The sequence below is a fragment of the Phalacrocorax carbo genome, chromosome 2 (assembly GCF_963921805.1).
Source record: "Phalacrocorax carbo chromosome 2, bPhaCar2.1, whole genome shotgun sequence".
Taxonomy (NCBI): domain Eukaryota; kingdom Metazoa; phylum Chordata; class Aves; order Suliformes; family Phalacrocoracidae; genus Phalacrocorax; species Phalacrocorax carbo.
In genome coordinates, this window is record NC_087514.1 from 132,855,274 (window position 1) to 132,872,284 (window position 17,011).

Below are 17,011 nucleotides of genomic sequence, written 5' to 3' on the forward strand. Positions count from 1 at the left end.
GTGGAGGGGTCCTGTGCTGGCAACAAAGTGGCTGGAGAGAAGCAAGACAGCTGAGTAAGAAAAGAGCATGCCTGACATCAGAGAATCCACGTCTCCGTGGCTGGGCAAATTGGTGCATGTCCATGAACTATCTCATGTCAAAATCCCCACATGTCATTGAGCATGAGATGAGTACACTGGAGGGCTGAGGGAAGGCCAGGGAGCGCTCATCTGAGGAAGACAGTCGTACCTTCCCAGGGGCACTTCCACGTGCTCCCTGTGGGAGAGTGCTGGCATGCAGCTGCGTCCCTGGGCAACCCAGTGATGTTGACCTTGGCTACCCTGGCTGGCTTACTTCCCACCTTGGCTTGAGATTTGGATTGCTTAACTATCCCCATGCTACCACATGCCTGCTGCAGGTCAGGCGACATAGCGTGGGCATAAGAACTCTACAGGGACTATGTATAGGGGCCTTATGGATCTCAAGAGCTCCATGTTTTCTACCCTTACAGGCCTGTAGGGACCTTCAGGTCCTGTGGTCCATGAGGAGACAGCATAAAAACACTAACACCAATTCTCTTTCCCTTCTGTATTTCATCCCCCGCATATCCAGCCCAAACACCAGGTGCAGCAGGGAGCACTCTGCCCTAACTGCAGAATTATTTCCTTCTGCCATTAAAAGAAATTTTAATGCACAGCAAGCTCCATTGAAGTGCAAGTGAAGGGCCCATTTCATAAAAGATTTAGGCACTGTCTCGGTGCATACTTTTGATTTGTACAGCAGGGAGCTTGCACTTGGGAAGAAAAAGGGTTGGGGGTAGGACTTTTCTTTAAATGACAGCTTTTTTTTTTCTCATTCATTTTGAATTCAAAAGCCCAAATATATTTTCTCTCTCTCTAGCCTTGATTTATGACCTTATAAAAATGAGATAGAATCAGCCCAGAAAGAAACAAAGGTTAGGTCTTCCCAGAGCCTGAAGCCTTTGTGTAAGTCCCTGAAGAGCAGCTGTGCAAATTACATTTGCTGCTATCAGATGAAGTGGAGACAGAGAGTAGTTTTTCTAGCAGGATCTGGACAAGATTCCATTTTATTTTGTCATTTTGAATGCAGGTTTGATTTTGTTTGCTGGTAATCACCGCCTTTAATGTTACCTTGCTAAAAATGGCTATTGCAGGAGAACTTACATCAATATGATATCAGTTACAAGCAGAAAGAGAAACATCCTGTTTATGTGAATGTCCCTAACAAAAGGAGTCAAGATCTAAACAGATAGAAGAGAATGCCGGTAACCATGAAACAAGCTACATGCCAGATGTTAGTCATGTTGCTTAGAGCACTACTAGAAGTTGATCAGATATTATGTTGATGAGTGCAGCTTGTGAACCTGTAGAGAAGGAAAGCAGTAGCTGTCATTTGCATGATTAAAGGCTCATGTCGTACTTCTACATTAAATTATAAATAATTTCATTTTACCTGATTGTATTAATTAAAAGGTTACATTTTAAGGCATTCACTTTCCTTTCTTTACAAATTCATACAAAGCATTTTAAAGAGTCACAGAATCACAAAAAAATTTAGGATGAAAGGGACTTCTGGGGGTTGTCTGATCCTAGCTCCAGCTCAGAGCAGGACCAGGTTCAAAGTTATATCAAGTTGTTCAGAGCCTTGTCTAGTTAATTTTGGGTATCTTTATGGAGACCACACATTTTTTCCAGACAACATCTTCCACCGCTTAACCACCTTCACAGTGCAGTTGTTTTCCTTCCATGTGGCCAGAAATTCCCTTAATGAAACTTGTGTCTATTGCCTCTTTTCCCTTTGCTGTGCACCTCTGAAAAGAATCTGGCCCCATCTTCTCTGCAATCCCTCAAAGGCCCTGGCAGGCTGCTCTTAGGTCCCACGGAAGCCGTCTCTTTTCCAGTCTGAGCAAGGCCCATTCCCTCGGCCTTGCCTCACTGGGCAAGTGCTCCAGCCTCAGTCATCTTGGTGACCCTCTGCTCAGCTCACTCCTGTTTTTTGATCTCATTGCTGTACAGGGAGATGTATAACTGGACACAGTGGCTCCACAAACACCAAGGAGAAAAAACTGTTTTCATTCCACATGCTGACTATATTGGTTTGACCTGTGCATTTGCTGAGAGTGCCCTCCATCCCACCATCCGGATTGCTGATGAAGATATTTAACAGTGCCAGCATAGGTATCACATTCATAACCAGATGTTAATTATATTGACTGTTGAACATTGTCTTTTGAACCCGATGGTCCAGATTCTCATCCATCTTGTATCAGTTATTTCTGAACTACACATAAATTCTGCTGCTGCTTCTCTCTCCTATGATGGAGATAATTTGGAGCAGAATATTCAGGACTTGCAGAATTTAACCAGCTGTCTGAATAAAATTAAATTCTGATTATTCAGCCTGCTTTCCATTGTAAGACTCTTTCGAAAGTAGCTGTGTTTCTCAAAGACTGATAGGAGTTTATTTTTCTTGTTTAAATCTCCTTTGGCTTTCCAGAAATCTTTGAGGAAGTGGAGTGTGGGAAAGACTAAGGCCTAAAGTGAAGGGACTGAAGCCAAGACAGCAAAGTATGGATTTGTACAGGGATAGGGCCTGTATTGTCACAAATGTATTTGTAGCTAGTAGTTGTGTGGTCTAAATGAAAAAATTTTATTCTGTGAACCCCAAATTTAAAAAACAGTGTTTCATGGGAGCTTTTGGAATGTCAGTTTTCTGTTTCAAGTAGCTTTATAACTTTCTGAAACTGCTGAGAGCTGAGATGGACCACATGCTTCCAAGGTTCACAGTTCATGACATGGTGAGATTTCACTGTTTTGACCAGCCCAAGGTAACGGATGTGTCTTATGCCTCACTGCTCGAAGCAGCATTGATGGGTAGTTCTTAATCCCTGTTTTTTAATGTACTGTGATCTCATAATAATAATGAACAGCTCTTTGGGCTCTTTATTGCCTGGCATGTAACAGTGGAAATTTCCAAACTATACCAAGGTGACAGTTAAGCCTGTACTAAGACGTGGCGAGGACAGTAAGTTGTAGTAGCCACATTGCATCCTATTGACTGTTTGAGGGTGCGGGCACCTTCATGGTGGTTTAAACTAACACATTTTACTTTGCAATTGGGGCATGCCAAGAACATGCACATAGTCAGTTACTGTGATTCAGCTAATGGACTGCCTGTGCCATGGGAACTCGGTTGTTTTTAGCCTAGTGCCTCTGTCCATACCATTTTTTATATAAAGCTTTGCCCTGGAGAGCCTTTAATAAAAATGCTTATCATGGAGATTAATTGATGCTAATGACATAACCTGGGTTGATGCATATGTAAAAGGTAGTGTGTTTATATAGTCTGTAGACATTTTGTAGGGCCAGTAACGGGTAGACTGCTCAATGATTTAGAGATATCACTGCAAAAGTTACTTTCTTAATACGATTGCAGATGTGTATAGAGGTGTGTATATGAATTTATATAAAGGGACATGCCAAAAAGAGCCAAGTAAGAGTAAATAAAATCTAAGACACTTCGAGGTGCATATGTTGTGTGCGTACATCTGTGCATTACTAGTGTGTTTATTGCACATTTTTCTCAGAAACTTCAGCCTCAAGAGCAAAGGTAAGGTGACATTGTAGTCCAGCATGCTTTTCTAAATGTCTGTCAATGGAGGGTTAGATTTTAACTCTTTGCCCTCTTCAGATTCTTTTGAATACAAACCAGTTCCTGGTTGGGCTGTTTAAAATATGCATTAAAAAGTCACGTTCATTTTGGTGATTCATTTGTAAAACTTCAGGTGAAGGAAACAACAGCCTGTAAAGATTTTCCCCCAAGAAAGTTTATGTGACGGGTTAGAAAACTATTTCCTGTATCGACCAAAGCCTTCTGCATGGCTGAGTGCGAAAATTGCAGCAGGCACACTGCGCTGAATCCCGCACTGGCGTTTTACTACTGCCCCTATATTCACTAGAGCAGGCAAATGGAGAACACCGTGAACTGGGTTTTTGAAATGTAGAATTCAATCTTTCAGAAAGCAAAACACCACCAACAAAAGACAGTGATTTTGCTTTATGCCACCTAGGAGCAGAGAGTGAGCATAGGCTCAATCATTCAGAAAGCCAAGGCAGCCCCGCATTGTTCTGCTCCTGATTTTGTCAGTGAGATGTGAAACAGTCATATTGTCGTTGATACAGAAAAAAATTAAGTAGTCTATCCATAATGACCTTGAGGGCCTGCTCTGCTGCTGAAATAGTCTGTCCAGTCTGTTGTTTCTTCTCCTGAGCCTCATGCTGGAATAAGACAGGAGAATGACGAGGGTGTGGGATGAGGGGACACAGTCATTGCCAGCAGCGTGGGAGTCTCAGCAGCTTTTGAGTGCCTCCTGGGCCCCTGCCTACACCAGCACAAACCAGTGTTGCACGGCTGTGAGAAGAGAGTGGCATCACATTTCTGGAGAGCAGCCTGTAGAGTTGCCCCAAAGTTGTACAGCATTGGATATGCTGGAAAACGGCTACAAAGAAGAACACAGCCTGAGTTTTATGACTGAAGGACTAGCCACTGAAGTCAGTAGATGGTGAACATGAGGCAAATCTTTTGTAATGCTGAATTTTGCCGTGGGACAGGAGAAAAGAAATGAAGCATGGGGAGATATGTTTGTTTTTGTCCAGAACTCCTGGTTATTTGTTTACACCTTATCAGAAATAAAAGAGAAACTCCAGTAAAAGCAAATCAAATGAAGCCACTTGAAACATTTGCCTTGGAGGACAAGTTGTCGGAGAAATAGGGAAGACGGTTGTGATGATTCCAAATGTTCCATGAAATGAACAATACTCAGGAAATCAGAGAAGCTGGAATCCCTCACACAGATGCGTGCCAGAGACAAAAGCATTGTTATAACAGCTGAAATCTGTTTCTACAGGCCCCACTGAGTGGGGCATAAGTATGTACTTAAGCATATCCCAAGCCAGCAAGGCACAGAAGGGTGGGCTGAAGTTCCAGCTGTGCTGCTGATTGCGTGTTGCAGTGTTACCATTCTCACTACATCCACAAACAGATTTGCTCTGCTTCAATGTTCCTCTGCTATATCAAAAGTAATTATGTGAAGGTGACAAACCTGAACTTGAACATGGCTCTAGGTTATCTTAAACTAACAAAGGCAAAGACAGATATTCACACTGTCTGATTCTATGCATCTATTTAAATGCCCTGAGAGATGTACTAGTATCCATATCTTTTCCTTTGGACATGCACGGAAGTCGGGCTCTCAGCCTTACCTGTTCTGAATCACATTTTAATTAGATGACTCAAATGCTTGTTATAAATGTCTTTCTAAAGAGCAAAGTTTTAACTGTGAGCATCATAATGTGTTGGAATCCATTTCAAAAGTAATTTCAATTTGTCAACACTTGCAGTCTTTCAGCTGAGCGTGGATGTTCGTAAATACATATGTTCCCCCTCCGCTTATGCGGGGTTCTTACACTGCAAACTGCCTTGCACATTCTCGCAATGTGCTGAGCAAATTGAGTCGTGTCCATGGTTATGTGTGCTCCTCCTGAGCACCCCTCTCCTGATGAAAAGGTAAGTACCTGCACGAGGTGTGCACAGGTTGATGACATGTTACATCAGGTGGCCGAACTGCAGGAGCTGAGGCAGAGATAGACAGGTGGTTTCAGAATCATGTTCCTGTGGCAGACATCTCTGAGAATGAGGCACTGTGGACCCTGGTGACTCACGGAAGCAGGATTCCACATCAGCCTGCACCCTCCACCATCACAATCAGAAACAGATATGAAGACTTAACGACCGACGACACCCATGAGCAAGGTCTGCAAAGTCCCCTGCAAGGGGAAACCATACCAGCAACATACAGTGGACATCGTAAAAAGAAACGACAAGTGCTTGTGGTGGGTGACTCTCTGTTGAAGGGTACTGAGGCACCCATCTGCCGACCTGACAGGGAGTCACAAGAGGTATGCTGCCTTCCAGGAGCCAAGGTTCGAGACGTGGCCAAGAGGGTGCCACAACTTATCAGTAGAACAGACTACTATCCACTACTACTATTTCATGTAGGCATGAATGACACTGAGAGCCGTAACCTGGGTAAAATCAAGGAAGACTTTGGAGCCCTGGGGGAGCAAGTGAAAAACATTGGTGCCCAAATGATCTTCTTTTCCATTTTGCCAGCTCGAGGGAAGGGAGCATCCAGAAACAGGCGCATAATGTATATCAACTCCTGACTACGTGGCTGGTGCCGCTGTGAGGGGTTTGGCTTTTATGACAGCGGGGTGTTCTTCAATGACTACAACATGCTAGGGAGGGATGGAATCCACCTGTCTAAAAGGGGTAAGGGAATCTTCACCAGTAAGCTGGCTAACTCGGTGAGGTGGGCTTTAAACTGAAGGACTTGGGGGGTGGGATCAGTTGCGAAAATGCTCACACCAGCATGTCCAACGGGGGAGTAAGTCAGGCCAAGTAGTGTGGTGACAAATGTTCCTTAGCTGTCTCCCAAGAGGTGAAACAGAAGAGTAATCACCTCAAGTGTATGTATACAAATGCACACATTCTAGGTAACAAACAGGAGGAAGTGGAGCTCCATGCCCACTCAGAAAGGTATGACATCATAGGAGTAACTGAAACATGGTGGGACAACTCAGATGACTGTGGAATCACAATGAACAGTTACAGGCTCTTTCATAAGGACAAGCAGGGTAGAAAAGGCGGAGGAGTTGCACTGTACATTAAGGAAAACCTTGAATGTATCGAAGTCAGCTACAGTGATTGCAACTGCTCCTATCGAATGCCTCTGGGTTAAAGTCAAAGGGATCATCTGCAAGCAGGACCTCACTGTGGGCATCTGCTATCGACCTCCTAAACACAATGATGATGCCGCTGAAGCGATACTTGGGGCACTAAAGCAAGCTTCTGGCCAACAGACCCTGGTCCTGATGGGCGACTTCAACTACGCAGACATCTGCTAGAAGAACAATCCGGCAGCTCGCATGTCATCCACCAAGTTCCTGGAATGTATAGAGGATTGTTTCCTGATACAAATGTTAGATGTGCCAACCAGGAATGAGGCACTGCTGGACTTGCTATTCACAAACCGAGAAAACCTGCTCTGTAATAGCTCGGTTAGTGATAGCCTTGACTGCAGTGACTACAATATTGTGGAGTTGGGGATCCTGCTGAGTGTGCTGAAGGTCAGCTCTAAGACAAGGGTTCTGGATTTTAGAAGAGCAAACTTCAGTTCACTCAGGACTCAATTGGGAGGAATTAGATGGGAAGCTTCCATGGAAGACAAAGGAGCTAGTGAGTGCTGGGAGTTCTTCAAGAACTCTCTATTGGAAGCACAAAGCCAATTTATCCCCTACAAAGGAAAGGGAAGTAAGCAGAGCAAGAGGCCCCCATGGCTCAACCATGACCTCCTGAGTCTACTCAAATCCAAAAGGGAAGCACACCAGAGATGGAGAAGTGGAGGATTATCCATCAAGAGCTACAAAGGCATTACCAGAGCATGCAAAGATGCAGTTAGAAAAGCAAAAGCCCAGCTCAAATTGAAACTGGCTGTAGACATAAAAAATAACAAGAAAGGGTTCTTCAGGTATGTCAACCATAAGCAGAAAAAGAAGGAAGACATAGGCCCACTGTTAAATGGAAAAGAAGAATCAATCACCAATGATGCAGAAAAGGCAGAGGTCCTCAACACTTTCTTCACCTCTGTCTTTATCAGCACTGTAGGGTCCCAGGCTTTGGGAACGAAATTGCCGATTGATCCAAACACCAAACCACCATCAGTGAAGGAAGATTTAGTACATGAATTACTACAGGAGCTTGACCCCCACAAATCAATGGGCCCTGACGCCATCCACCCGAGGGTGTTGACAGAGCTGGCTGACATCATCGCAGGGCCACTCTCCATAATCTTTGAGAAGTCATGGAGAACGGGGGATGTCCCAGAGGACTGGAGGAAGGCAAATGTTACCCCTAGCTACAAGAAGGGCTCGAGGGAGGATCCAGGTAACTATAGGCCCATCGCTCTTACTTCAATCCCTGGGAAAGTTACGGAACGAATCCTCCTGGGGGCCATCACAAGTCAAATGAAGCACGTGATTGAGAAAAGCCAACATGGCTTCACTTAGGGCAGATCGTGCATGACAAACCTGGTGGCCTTCTATGACAGAGTGACTTGCCTGGTTGACATGGGGCGGGTGGTGGACATTGTCTACCTGGACTTCTCCAAGGCCTTTGATACAGTCCCCCACAGTCTCCTCCTGGAGAAATTGATGCGTTATGGCCTAGACAAGTGGTCTGTGCAGCGCGTGGGGAACTGGCTGACAGGCTGCACCCAAAGGGTGGTGGTAAATAGCTCCTTTTCCAAGTGGCAACCTGTCACTAGTGGAGTCCCTCAGGGATCAACATTGGGCCCAATGTTATTCAATATCTTTAAAAGTGATCTGGATAACGGGATCAAGTGTAGCCTGATGAAGTTTGCAGGTGACACCAAATTCAGTGGGGAAGTAGACACCCCAGAAGGGAGAGCTGCTCTGCAGGGAGATCTGGATAGGCTGGAAGAGTTGGCCAGCAAGAACCTTATGAAGTACAACAAGAACAAGTGTAAGATCATGCACCTGGGAAAACATAATCCGGGAGTGCAGCACAGACTGGGATCCACCTGGCTGGAGAGCAGCTCTGTGGAAAGGGACCTGGGGGTCCTGGTGGACAGAAATCTCAACATGAGCGAACAGTGTGCTGCTGCGGCCAAGAAGGCCAACAGGATGCTGGGTTGCATCAAAAAGGGCATTGCCAGCAGAGAGAAAGAAGACATTATCCCACTCTACTCAGCGCTTGCCAGGCCACACCTGGAGTACTGTGTACAGTTCTGGTCCCTGCTATACAAAAAGGATGTGGACAGGCTGGAAGGGGTCCAGAGAAGGGCCGCCAAGATGATCAAAGGACGGGGAAGCTGCCATATGAGGATAGGCTGGGAGAACTGGGTTTGTTCAGCCTTGAGAAAAGGAGGCTCAGAGGGGATCTCATCACATGTGCCAGTACTTAAGGGGTAGCTACAAAGAAGATGGAGACTCCCTTTTTACAAGGAGTCACATGGAGAGGACAAGGGGGAATGGACACAAATTGCTCTTGGGGAGATTCCAATTGGACACAAGCGGAAAATTTTTCACATTGAGGAGAGTCAACCATTGGAATAATCTCCCCAGGAAAGTGGTTAACCTGGACACGTTGGACACCTTCAGGAGTCGTCTGGTCACGGTGCTGGGCCATCTTGTTTAGACTGCACTCTTCCTAGAAAGGTTGGACTAGATGATCCCTGAGGTCCCTTCCAACCTGTGATTCTGTGACTGTGTGCAAAAGGGTGGCTTCTTGTGGTAGCAAAGTTTGGCATGCTTGTGATAGCCTGCATTTCTGAGAAGATACTTGGCAGTATTTTACAGTAATTGCAATTTCCTGCCAACATATACTGGATGCTATAGTCAGATGAGGGATGATCATGAGGGATGATCAAGGCATGATTTACTAAAACCAGATTCTAATCTACCAGGGACAAGTTTCCTAGACAGCCAGGAATGACTGTTAGATGATGTTATGCACGGTCTTGATTTCAGAAAGGTCATACAAGTGACTTTCCAAGTAACAACTTGGACCTTAAGTCCTGGTTTTCCAACGGCTATATTGAGTGATTGCTTGTAGATGTTGAAAAAGAGCTGTGTGAAAGTTTGTGATAAAGCTGCAGTTTTCGCTCATTACTTTTTGAGTGCCCTGCTGCAGAAAGAGGTCAGACCATTTCATATTGTTACCCTGGACCTTGTGTTTCCTCTCAGGAAAAGGAACCGCATCCCCGAGACAGCATGAAATGCTTTAGGCAGTTCCAGGGGAGTGAATAAGGTTGTTTTCTGTCTAGCCACTGACTAGAGAAGATTTTGCATCTACTAAAGTGCTTTTGCATCCGAGTCCTGGATCTGAATACAGACATTAAGCTTCAATTATACAAGGCTACACTTCATCTTTGGTTATTTTATTTGTGAGCTTACTTAGGAATAGAGAGGACAAGTGTTGACCATAGTCAATAGCAGGCTGTTGTTACCCATGCATTTGAGACACTTTGAATGCCAAATTGTGTCTTTGAAGATGAGAGCCTTCTCCTGTGGGTTCCGTGTCAGCTATTTTTGTCAAGTGGCACCTGCTTACCATGATGGAGGAAAAGCAACTGTTGTATTCAGAGCTCTTCGTTCCTGACCCCTCCTCAGCATGTAAAACTTTGTGCTGGTTGAAGGTAATGGGCACTGGCAGCCTTGGTGAACTGCTGGGTACAGTGGTCTTCTTTTACGGTGCCTTGCATTTCTGGTGCTTGTTTGATCACAAGATCTATCTGTTCAGAACTGATTAAATCATCTGTGAATCACAGGAAGGCTTGGGGTGAGATTTGGCAGGATCAGTGGAGGAAAGTGGGCAGGAAGGTTTTGTGGGAGTGTGGGACAGCCTCAGCTTTTATTTTCTGCCACTTGGCACTCATGTTTCATGCCTCTGACAGGGGAACACATGCGGTGCCAGAAAGCTAGGGAGGCATGTGTGGGTGATAGGAAGACAGGGCCATATGGTAGTCAGTGTGCTGACTGTCAGTGGTGTCAGTAGTAATATCCCACAAGCCCCTCACGTTTTCCTCCAGGGAAGAGGACATTTGCATTTTAGCAAACCTTGGTGGTTGTTGAAGTATCTGTAGTCAAGTCAGAGGCTCTGGACTTACAGCTGATGTCCTAATGAAATGATGGTCTGTCAATGCGATGGTTGTGATCTCCATAATATTGATAGCTGGGCTGGCAGGCAGCACCTGACTAGCTACTTGGCCAGACATTATCCGCTGCTTCTCTCCCCCGTTGTGCTTACTCACTGCGAGCAGCTGGAAAACGTGGTGAGTCCAACCAGCATCCTCAGACTAAGCACTGTTTATTCATCCACAGGAACACAGCCTCCAGAGAACAGGTTGAACAACAAATGGCCTGTTTGTATATGGCGTTTCTGAAAGTTAGTGTTTTCCCTATAACTTAGCTAGGACAAAGGTTTCAGCCCCAGAGATTGTTTTGCAGACCCTACCAAACAGATTTACAGTCAGGTATATATAATTTTCTTGTGATGCACCAAAAGATAAAGCCTGTTTATTTAATTAAGGCATGTAATTGATATCCAACACAATGAACGTGTAAGGCATGTATAGTATATGTTTACCTGAGAGGTTCGTTAACATTGGCTGAAGTTATTCAAACACTTTTTTTTTTTTTGCATAAACAAGCCAACAACTGATATACTGATAAACTGCCAGTCACAGGTATTGTGCAATGTATACGAGATCAATACACTCTTGTTAGATATAACAAACTTCTTTGCATATGGATTTGTATTATGGAATGCTAAGTGACAGTGGATTTTGGACTTTGCAAAGAAAAAAGATAAATCAACCAGCAATATAGATGGATTCTGCTCTTAACATAAATCTGTGCAGCTTTTGGTAAGAATTTAATGACAGGTGGAGCAGGCCTATAAAGTCCACTTTTTAAATTCCTTGTACTGTATGTGATCAATCTGCATTGCTGTGGATAATGTAAATGTTCCCTCCTGGCTTAGTTACATTTTATGCCCATTTTGCGGAAGTGTGAATGAAAACCCAGTGCAAAATTTAGGTGTCTGCAGTGCAGCTGCCTAGCTTTCAGCTGCTAGCCTTAATTCACTTTATAGTCAGTGGAGAAAAAATATAATTTTTATGACATGTTTCATCCAAAACACAGTGATTGAATCCAAATCTACAAACTCCCATTTTTCTCTATTGCAGGAAAGAGGGGGCTGGGTGATCGGTTAACATGTAGGTAACTGTAGATAAACAAAACCCAAAGGTAAAGAATCTATGTGAGAAATGTGTTTCATTCCACTTTTGTCCACTTTGAAATGCATTTGTTTGGTCTTTAATGAGATCCGGTGTGCTTTGAAGTTCTCAGAGTAAGAAGTTCTCAGGCATCCTCCAAATTGGCTCAGTTTTTTCAGTGGAGCTCACAGGACAAATTGTCTGATTTTACATGATCCATTTAGTTGTAATAACTTCCCATTCAAAGAGCATTCTTACTTGCCGAAATAGAATTTTTCATTAATTAATCAGTATCAGTACTTACCGACTGGCAGCACCAGTGAAGGCTAATAGGAAGATGTTCTTAGTTTGTAATACAAGTCTAATATAAGCTTAGAGGGACTTACTATATTTCATCCTATTTTCATCAGCCTTCTCCAGCCACTTACATTCCCCTTTTCCCAGGTGCCTTTCATTATCTTGTTGAAAAAGTGTGGGAAGGGAGACAATTGAACCTTTCAAAGATTCACAAGAGATATTTAGTCTCCTTTTCTAACAAGTCAGAAGCACAAAACAATACTAGAAATAGAGTCACTGCAAGCCAGTAGAAGTAGCTTACTAGTCCATTAGTTTATTATTATCAGAAAGCTGCCTAGGTCTTAATGAAAAAGGAAGTCAGCCTCCCTGAGATAAATGCAGTTTGGCAAGAATTGGGAAGCAGAAACTCAAATATATGATTAAGTATTTTTCTGTTTCCTTCTTTAATATCTGTTGAGGTTTTTTTTAGAATCGCTGCTGAGGACGATGTTTAGAAATAAGTGCCTAGCCATAAACATCTGACTATGTTGAGGCAGTCACATATAAGGTTGGGGCAATGATGTATGTCTTTATTATTACCTTAAAGGTTTGACTGTTAATTGCAATGTGGGATGCTGGGCTGGCTTTCAAGTTATGTTCTTCACAAATTGTGCTGCAAATGAGTAAAAATACTGGAAGAAAAGGGAAGAATTGCTATTGTCTAACCACAACAGTCTAGGCAGGCTGCCATAAGAGTATTACTGAAGCTCTAATTCAAAAATTAGTCTCAGCTACGAATGTATGAGTTTAGCCAAGTCCTCTAGTTGGCAGAATGTCTGTCTTAGATTTCCTTTGATACATGCTGTTGTTTGGGCTGTTAGCTTAATACATCATTAGATACTTTAGGAATTGCTTGTCTGTAAGTTAATATGTTCAATACCAACTTGTTAATTAGATTAATTTGGTTTGGCATTTTGTTAGAAATAGTGTAACGTTTATCTGACCTTATAATTTTATTTCATTACAGTTACAGATATAACATTGTTATACATGGTAGTGTACCCAAGTCTCAGAAAACACTGTAAATGTCTTGCAGGCAGAGTACAAAAAAGGTCTTTTTCCAGGGCTTCAGTGAGGGGGAACAGTTTTTTCTCATGGGCAAGTAAAATTCATCTTATGCCTTTCTCATGCGTAGGTCCAGAAGAATGCTGTGCACTTTCTGGGACCCTTCTCCGGCAGGTTTTGCATAGCTGCTGATGCAACTTGTCAGGGGACTGGAACATGGGTGACATGGGTGTCCTGCTTTACAGTGCTGGGTGCTCCCAGGTGACCTAAACACATTTCAGACAGCTAAATGCATGCACACCGCAGAGCTAGTACTGTTCTCTCATACAAGTACACCTGGCAAGATCAAAAATCATAAACATTTTCCATCTCTAGAGGTAGCCAAGGGTCTCACTGAAACCCACCCCTTTTTACAAGCCAGCATCCATCACCTTCCATAGATGGTGTCTACTGGACCCACCAGTTTACACCCTACAGTAAACTGGTCTGCTCTCCCAATTTCTTTAACTCCCCAACTCCTGTTGCCTTTCAGAAGTCTCCAGGGATGTCTGTAAGCAGTTAGAGGAGGCTGAAGGGGGAAGAGATTGGGGTAGGCAGGACACAGCCAATTTCTTCTATCCTCCAGGTGTGCCGGTTATCTCAGCACAGGGAAAGCTGTTTTGGTGAGCCCTCTCCTTCCCTGCCCCTGCTGTCTACTAGTTCCTTGAATGGGTCATTACAAAAATAATGCCAATATTGCTTTGATCATGTCTTTCCACAGACCCTTTGAACAGTTGTCCCAGAGGACAACTGAACAGTCTGGAATCCCAGGAGGGCTGCTGGAGTGAGACTTGAGAGCTCATCAAGCTGTAACTGTGGACACAGAGTTGAAAATGCCCTTGTGTCGGTCCATTCAAAAGCCATTTACTAGATCATAGTCACATGTTCACTTCAAGAGCATTTGGCCTTCCTGCAGTGACAGATGTGGAAGACAACATCTCTCCCTGGCCTTTGGCTTATGCCAGAAGACTTGCTGGAGTGACCCCTCCCTGCTCTACCAATGCCCCAAAGTAGAGGACAAACCCATCTGGATTTCTCTACAGCCTTATTACCTCTGCTGGTGCTAATCTGGCTGTACTTGACTACCTCTGCCAGGAGATGTTATCCTTAACAAAACCAGAGAAACCTATCTAGTCACTGAGCAAACCCTGCACCATCCCTCATACAGCGGAGACTCTCTTCTGAACCCCCGATCAGACGTGATTTTCTCTTCCAGTCATCTGCCTCGCTGTTCCTGTTCAACAGCTGTGGTGCTTTTATTCAGCAGGACAAATCAGGCACATTTAAAACAAAACAAAAGCCAGAACACAATACAAACAAACCAAATTAAAGAAAATGTTTTAAAGCATTTCATTACTCACAAGATGTTGTGAGATGGTTTTATGTTTAAAATGGTAATATTATTTCTGGCAATCGGTCTCATGCTATTCTTTTGTTGATTTTTCCAACCTCTCAAGAAATTGGAATGAAAATATTTTACTGGGTTTACTATCCCTGGGAAAAGCTTGTCAACATGGATCCAGGTTCATGCTGAAAACTCAAAATATTTGGCATGTGGTTTTGTATTTTCCCTTCATCAAAGAGAATATGTGGGGCTAAGGCCTGTTCCCATGGAGGCAGCAAGAGATACTGAGGCTGTACTTAAAACAAAAGGAGACCTTGCACAATTGTGTGCATATATATGCAAATATCTCTTTTTGCAAATGTACTATAATCATATTAGAAAGCCATTACTGTTACATTATAGTAGCTTGGTCATATGAAAGCTGAGTGGATGCTGTAGGGATGTATATGCTATAGAAACATGTATGGGTGTGTAATATATCACAGTTCTGTAGTGGTTCTGTGAGCAGGGGGATCAATGAAGCCTGATTTTCTATGGATTTGTGTCTTGAGGTTGAGACCCTATCTGGATTTTATAAGGTCTCATATGAAATGCTGCACTTTTTACCTTGGTGAAGCATTAACCACAGCTTTTAACTGGCTGCCTATTTTCAGAATACTTTTAAGGACTTAATAGTTTTTGGATTTCAATACCTCTGTCAAATGTGCTTGACAAGCTTAAGTGTTTGAAGTTACACAGAGAGGTCTCGGATGTACAAAGCGGGACTACAGTGTCTTAAACCCAGTTTCTACAAAATCAGGCTAAAGCATCCTCACACTTACACATATGGAGAAGAAACATAAAATATGAATTAAAACAGAAAACATGAATTTAAACATAAATACAGAATTTAACAGCTAAGAAAGAAATTATAATTATGCAGAAAAACCATCAATCACAGAGGGGAGATTTTCCATTGACTTTCAGCGAGAATTTAGCACCTAATTCCAATTTGTCTCTTTCAAAATCTCTTACACAATCTCTTCTGTACATGTATATGTACAGAACATGTACATGTTCTCACACTGAACATTTAAAAAAAAAAAATCATGCGTATGCCCATGTGCCTGGTGGAAAAGGAACTTGAATTTTGGTTGCAGCTGTCAGAAAAACTTCCTGATTCCATGGGTCCATTTATGTGTTTCTTTTTTAATTTTTAATTAAAAGATATTGATTTGTCATTTTGAGATTCGTGTTTAGTTAAAGAAAGAAAGAAAAAAAAAAGAAATACTGAACAAACTCCACTGAAGATCTTATTGGCTTTGGAGTTTAATTTTGGCCTGTAAGAGAAAGAGCAATAGCTCAATGACAACATTGTTTTGACAGAAAAGGCCAGACATGAGACCTTTAAGAGTTTTAATTTCCCTGAGGGGTCATAAGGTCCCCTGCTTCTAAGTATCTTAAAAAGACAAATCAAACTGAAGAGTTGAGTCGGGTTCATTAGCTCTGGCAAATCACAATTGCCACAGCAAATGCATTCTTCCTTGGATTTGTATTAAAGCGAAAGTTTTGCCAAGCACCAAACAATGCTTTTGGCTGTATTTACATTAGTTTTGCCCCTGTCGTCATGGCCCAGTGAGTCTTAAAAAGGACCAAATGACAAAAGGAAATGCAAAAAGAGATCCATCTAGGATTACAAACCTCCCACTAAACACACCCCCCTCCCACCCATCCTCTGACCAGTGCCCCAGTTCCGCTTCAGACAACAGCAGGAGCAAAACCAGTGGCTCAGGATGCTCCTGAGCTCTGTCATCTCTGAGTGCTGCAGAGTCAAAAGCAGGGACCATGTCCTGATTCCCTGGCAGGACATGGGCTGAGTGGCCCATTTGAAAATGCCTTGATTTCTGAAGCCTGGAAGAGGTGCTGGGGGCAGAGGGGCAGGTGGCTGTTGGCATGACGCAGGGGCAGAAAGGGTCAGTGCTAAAGTGAAGATGTTCACAGGCCATCAACAGAATACTGGGGGTTGAATTAATAAAGGTGGCTTCAGCCATTCCAGCTGAGTCACACAAATCATGAAACTACTTGAAATATTTCACCTACTCATATATCTCCTTTATCTTTCACCTCTTCCCTCTTTTTTGTAGTTATTCTTCTGTTCCACTGTCTTTCAAGTCACACCCTGCGCTGATCTCCTGCTTCCCTGTGCCCTGTTCCCATTTTGGTATCTTTCTGCTACATTTTGTAGGCCTTTCACATCTCGGGAATGCTGCAAGCAGCGCTTCTGAGCTTAAGTCACTGAATATTTGTTCTGTGTGATGACACAATACTAAACCAGCTGGAAATTTTTCTTGCAAAAAGAAAAAGACGTGAGAAACTAAATCAATGACTTTAAAAAAAAGTATGCGTGACCCACATATATCCTCTGGATGTATGTGGCACTGATAATCAA